Below are 6,537 nucleotides of genomic sequence, written 5' to 3'. Positions count from 1 at the left end.
ATGGGGAACTTCTTGATTTTTTTTTTATTTAGAGAGTCATGTTAGTATCAGAGTTCCAAGTACCAGACCCAAGGCAATCAAAACTCTGAGGCTTGAAGGTTCCTCAAAGTATAAATTTATTAGGAATGTCATATTGGCACATTTGGAGAAAACCTAACTCTGAAGGACCCAAGGTTTTCCCCACCCAATCAAAACTCAAAGATCTTTGCCCCCCCACCAGGTCATACATCCACCACATGGTCCAATCAGGTCACAGTCCCAGTTCCGGCTGGCTTTTCTTCATGCTTCTCCAACATCTGATAGAGAGTCCTTGGCTCCCACAGGAAAGAATGTTATATTGGCTACATATCCTACAGCTATCTCTATCTTCCCCCTCACATTCCCACTGCTCTAACCAGCCTTGCTATGGCCTTGCTGTGACAGCCCTGAAGATGCACCCAAAATGGCTTCAGTTAAAAATGGCTTTAGGGCTGACACCATGAACATATATAGGGAAAGAAGAAAAGGGGCGTTGGTCCTACCTGACACGCACCTTCTCGTTGGGTGGAGACAGCAGCCAGAAGTGGGTTCAGCTCGTGCAATCAGAGGAAGGACTGAGCCTGTCAAAGCTAAATCCCACCCCCGCTGCTAGGGGCTCCCAGCTTTGTGAAGGACGAAGACAGGCTTAACGTGTGGAACAACAAAAAGAGAAGAACAAACATATCAATATCCAGACTGACAGGGTGGGACTGGCTGCTGTCTCCACCCAACGAGAAGGTGCGTGTCAGGTAGGACCAATGCCCCTTCTCCATTGTGAGGTGGAGACAGCAGCCAGAAGTGGGACATACCCAAGATCAGTGTCCCAGGTCTAGGGAGGGAACAGTCTGGGCAAGCAACTCCCCGTTACCCCGCACTCTTTGGAGAACTCTCCGCCCGAAGGCCGCCTCTGCCGAAGCATACTTGTCTATTTTATAATGCAGAACAAAGGGGGAAGGAGAGGTCCAGGTAGCCGCTCTGCAGATTTCGAGTAACGAAGCCTGGAAAGACCAGGCTGCAGAGGTCAACGCACTCCTCGTCGAGTGAGCTGTCACCGTGGCAGGAGGTGTTAAGGAACGCAGTTCATACGCCATAGCGATCGTGCACCGAATCCAACGTCCAATCGTCGACGACGACACCTTAGTACCTAGCGAAGCGGGAAGAAAGGACACAAATAATGACTCAGACCGACGAATGTCTGCAGTCCTTGTCAAGTAGATCCGCAGAGCCCTCCGGACGTCCAGCATGTGCCATCGACACTCTAACTGATAAGACGGATGAGGGCAGAAGTCTGGGAGAACCAGTTCCTGTAAACGGTGAAAAGGAGAGTTAATCTTAGGTACAAATGTGGGGTCGAGTGGAAGCACAACCTGGTCCACATGGAAGACACACAAATCGTGTCTCATAGAAAGAGCAGCGATCTCCGAAATACGTCGAGCAGACCTTATGGCCACCAGAAAGGCAACCTTGTATGATAAAAGGCGTAGATTGACCGTGCGTAACGGTTCATATGGTGACTCAGTAAGAGAGTTCAACACAAGGGAAAGGTCCCAAGTGGGATATCTATGAATGACCGGGGGTGACAAGTTGGTGGCTCCTCGCAGAAAATGCCATATAATGGGTCGTTGAGACAAAGGTTGGAGAGAGTTAGGAGTCAAAACGGACGAAATCGCCGCCACCTGTCTCCGTAAGGTATTGGGTGAGAGCCCTTTGTCCAAGCCTGCCTGAAGAAACCTCAGGACCTGCAACACGGAAGCTTCCAGTGGAGAGATGTTCTGGGAGAAGCACCAAGTACAAAACGCCCGCCACGTCAATGAATAGATCCTATTAGTGGAGGGCCGGCGTGACGCTTGGATAGTTTGGATTATGGAAGGAGGGACGTTGTCTCGTTGAAGATCACCCCGCTCAATCTCCAAGCGGTCAGTCTCAGCCATAGTGGGTCTGGATGGAGGATCTGCCCTTGACTGAGGCAATCGGTGGGGCACGGAAGTGTCCAGGGAGGAGCTACTGATAAGTGCATTAGGTCGGCGAACCATGACCTCCGTGGCCAATGGGGGGCGATGAGGATGATCTCCGCCCGTTCCAGAACAACCTTCCGAAGGACCCTTGGAAGGAGGGGAATCGGTGGGAATGCGAAGAGCAGACCCGGGGGCCAGGGGGAGCGTAGAGCATCCACTGCCTCCGCCTGAGGTGTCCGGAAGCAGGAGAAAAACCTGGGGAGCTGTGCATTCAGAGGAGAAGCGAATAGGTCCACAATAGGTTTGCCGAAGTGACTCACCAACTTCTGGAAGATACAGGGATTCAGATGCCACTCAGATTGGTCTATCGACTGGCGACTGAGCCAATCCGCTCGTACATTCGCCTCCCCCGAAATATGTTCCGCCTTCAGGGAGATCAAGTGGTGTTCCGACCAAAGACAAAGTCGTCTGGCTTCCAACATCAGCAACCTGGACCTGGTGCCCCCCTGGCGATTTATGTGGGCTTTTGTTGAAACGTTGTCGGTGAGAACCAACACATGCGCTCCGGCCACCAGATGACGAAAAGCCTGGAGAGCGAGAACGACGGCTCATAGTTCCAGCCAGTTTATGCTGCAGGAGGCATCGGTGGCCGACCATGTGCCCTGAGCCACTTGAGTCTCGCAGTGAGCGCCCCAGCCGAATTTGCTGGCATTGGTTGTGATGACGACCCAGTGACGGTCCAGGAAAAAACTGCCCTTGGAGATGGATGGGGAGCGCCACCAACGAAGGGACGCTAACACCTCCCTGGGGATGGTAACTCTGGTCGACGAGGTACCCTTCCCCGCCTTCTGCAAAGGCAAAAGAAACCACTGAAGGCTTCTCAGGTGGAATCTGGCCCAGGGAACAATATCAATAACAGAAACCATTTTCCCCAATAATCTAGAGAGAAACAAGGGCGAGACCCTCTTCTCTCACATGACTTGAGTCACTAGGGCCCTCAGTCCCTCCTGCCGCTCCCTAGACAGATAAACCTTACCCTCGACCGAATCTATGACCGTCCCTAAGTGGATGATCCTAGTAGAAGGGACGAGGTCGCTCTTTTCCACGTTAATGGAAAAACCATGGGCAGCTAGGGTCCGAATGGTGAGGTGAAGGTCAGAGTAGGCTCGAGACAGAGACGTAGACATGATAAGGATATCATCCAGATAACACTGGAGATGAATTGACTTAAGTCTGAGAGAAGCGGCTAAAGCCGCCAATATTTTAGTGAAGCTACGGGGAGCTGAGGAAAGACCAAATGGCAAAGCTTTCCAGCATAGTAGAAACGTAAAAACTTCCTGTAGGAAGATCAAATGGGTATATGTAAGTATGCTTCAGTTAAATCAATTGAACAGAGGAGATCGCCCCTCCGAACGCCGTCAAGAATAGAGGGTAAAGATTGCATTTTGAACCTTCTATAAACTACAAATCGGTTCAAACGTTTTAGGTCCAGAATCGGTCTCCACCCACCCGAGGACTTAGGTACAAGGAAGACCCGAGAGTAGAAACCATGCCCCAATTGATCCAAAGGCACAGGTTGGATGGCCTTAATGGCGAGGAGGTGGTTAATGGCTGAATCCATGAGGGCTCTACGCTCAGGGCAACCGGAGCGGGGGCAGCGGAGGAAAACAGAAGGAGGGGTGGAGACAAATTCAATGGACAGCCCCGATCGGATGGAGGCTCGGATCCAGCAATCTGAAGTAGTGCGTTCCCAAATGGCAGCAAAACGGCCCAATCTGCCGCCCACGGGAAAGTTAGGGACACTACTAACGATGGCGACGGATGGAATGACCCCTCCCCCTCAAAAGGGCCATCTAGACATAAAGGGCCTGCCTCTCCCGGGCCTGTCCTGAAACCCCCTCTGTCTAGGAACAAAATTATCCATACCACGGGAAGATCCCGAACCCCCGTCCACTGGGCGAAATTGGGCACGAGAGGGAAACGGAGAGTATCTGGATTCCCCTCTACGGAAAACAGTGGGCAAGATTTTCTTTTTGTCCTTACTTTCTATCAGGAAAGCCTCCAACAGGTCCCCAAACAACTTCCTCCCCAGGAAGGGAACTGAGGCCAGACGCCACTTATGGCAGGCATCAGCTGGCTAATGTCTCAGCCAAACCAGGCGCCGGGCTGCTACAGTTGACGCCAGGGACTTCGAAGCGAAGCGAACTGCATTTAATGTTGCATCCGCAGAAAACTGTACTGCCGCCACGATTTTATTGACGTCTTGTTTGAAATTGGAATCCTCATTGGCGAGCTTGTCTTGAAGTTGGCAGAGCCAAAGGAGGGTTGAACGATTAAAAAAGGAGGCCGTAGTGGCTGATTGGATGGCCCAGGATGCTGCAAGATGAGCTCGTTGAAGAACCTGCTCGGATCGACGCTCTTCAGGACGAAGGTTCGCCTCAGGATCACCAGGAACCGTAGAGTGGGAAAGCAAGGCCGCAACAGGAGCATCTACTGTGGGGATCTGAAGCAGTGAGGACAACTCTGAAGAAACAGAGAAGTTTTTCCTGTCTGTAGTAGATGGTACAGGAGCCGAAGCAGGAGAGGACCATTGCTTTTTAATAACATCCAAAAAGAGAGGAGGAGTAGGAACTGTCGTCACAGGCTTAGGAGGCTCCGTAAACAAGGGATTTAGCGCATTCTCGGACATAGGAGGAACAGATTGAGCGGAGGTCCCAAGTTGAGCCGCATTAACTGCCTTAAATAGTAGGGACTTAATTAGAGCCTGAGGGAAAAGACCCGTAAAAGGGGGTTGGTCCGGTGGAAGTCCCTCATCTTCCGACAACTCCGGCTCTTGAAACTCAACATCTTCACAGGCGGAAGGACGGCTCACACAGGAAGGAGCAGGAGAATGAGAATCGGTTCTAGATAATAACTCATTTTCTTCATCCCCATCCGAGGATACAGAGGAATCAGATGGAACGGACCAATTCCTAGGGCGTTTGGATCGATAGGATTTATGGGCAGCCAAAGATTGCTGTACTGCAGCCGCAATCATTTTTTGAATGTCCTCAGTATTAAGCACTGATTGTATCTGGCCAGAAGCCGGTCCGACTTCCGAAGAAGTACGGACCGGAACAGAAGATAAGGTCAGCGGCAGCTGCGTGGGAGGAGCTGGAGCCGGAGCAACAGGAGCCAGAGGAGAAGGAACTGGAACAGCACCCCACAAATCCGAACTATGATAGTCCAGAGGACAGTCTTGTAGTGAAATTTGATCCGGTGTAGGAGGAGACCGATGGACACTGACCCCAGATAAGGAAGAATTAGGGATCATAGCTGGATGTTTGTTGGCCCTCTCACTTGGCTGTTTTGAACTTTTTTCCTTGCGGTGGGGGGCCCGTGGAGGGTCCGATGAGGAACCCTTATGATGCGATTGGGACCCTGTGGACTCATGGGTAGCTGGGCTGGCGGAAACTGCCAAGGGATCAGTCCCCACATCCCTATGAATGGCCAGGGACTGTTGCCGCACTGTGGCCCTACGGCCATGTTTACTCTTCCCCACTGCTTTAGGTATGATGGGTTGAATATATAAATCAATATGGCCGCTCCCGGACAGCTTTCAATAAAATAGCTACCAACCTTCGAGAGGTAAAGGGTCCTTAACTAAGGCACCCTACTGACTGGCGTTAAAGCAGGAGCCAATAATGTCCTGGGAGCAATGGAAATGGCCAAGCCTCTACAGGAAAATGTTACAACCTGGAGGCCTCCAGTAACCGCCACAGCAAGCACACCAAATTGACCCACAAAATGGCGGCTGAGCCCCAGAGGCAATGGGAGCATGAAAAACTCCACCACAACAGAATTTAATTAGGTGGTAATGAGCAACGGGGCAGAACTGCTCCAGCCGGCAAGGGCGAGCGAAAAGGCCAAGGACCTGCTAATTATGCTAGGCCCGACAATCAGCTGAGCCAGAGGACAAACGGCAAGCAGCAATTTTAAAATGGGAAAAAACTTTCCCCTCAGCTTAGAGGCTCAAACGGGCGGCGTGCCAGGCAAAAGGGAGCGCAGCAGCTCCACAGCGATCAAACGGCTCAGAAGACGCCCCCACAGCCGCTGCCTACCAGAAGAATTAATTCACGGCTCCCTCGAAGTGGCGCGAAGCTCCCCTAGTCCCACTCACTGACCAGAAGCTGAAAGGGGAGCGCGGCAACTCCACAGCGATAACATGTCCCAGAAAGGCCTAAAAACAGCTCCGCAGTTCGAAATGGCGGCGCGGCAGGCAAAGGGGAGCGCAGCAGCTCCGCAGCGAGTAAACTGGCCCGGAAAGCGACCAGAGTCTCCCTCAAGGGAGCACGAAGCTCCGCAAGCCCCACTTACTGATCCAGGAAGGGCAGGGTCAAGAACAGTCCAAGAGAGAGCAATTAGACGAAGATGAGGGCAATTGCTGGTAAACGAAGCTGACGTCCAAGAGGCAGAGAATAGTCAGGTAACAGTCCAAAGTCAAAAAAAGCCAAAATTCAAGACAAATCTGTCAGAAAGGTAGAAATTGACTAGAGAGAAATTTCCACACTGCAGTCCAGTCTGA

This window comes from Pantherophis guttatus, chromosome 4 (assembly GCF_059756535.1).
Source record: "Pantherophis guttatus breed Tessera chromosome 4, ASM5975653v1, whole genome shotgun sequence".
NCBI lineage: Eukaryota > Metazoa > Chordata > Lepidosauria > Squamata > Colubridae > Pantherophis > Pantherophis guttatus.
This window is presented reverse-complemented; position numbering follows the sequence as displayed.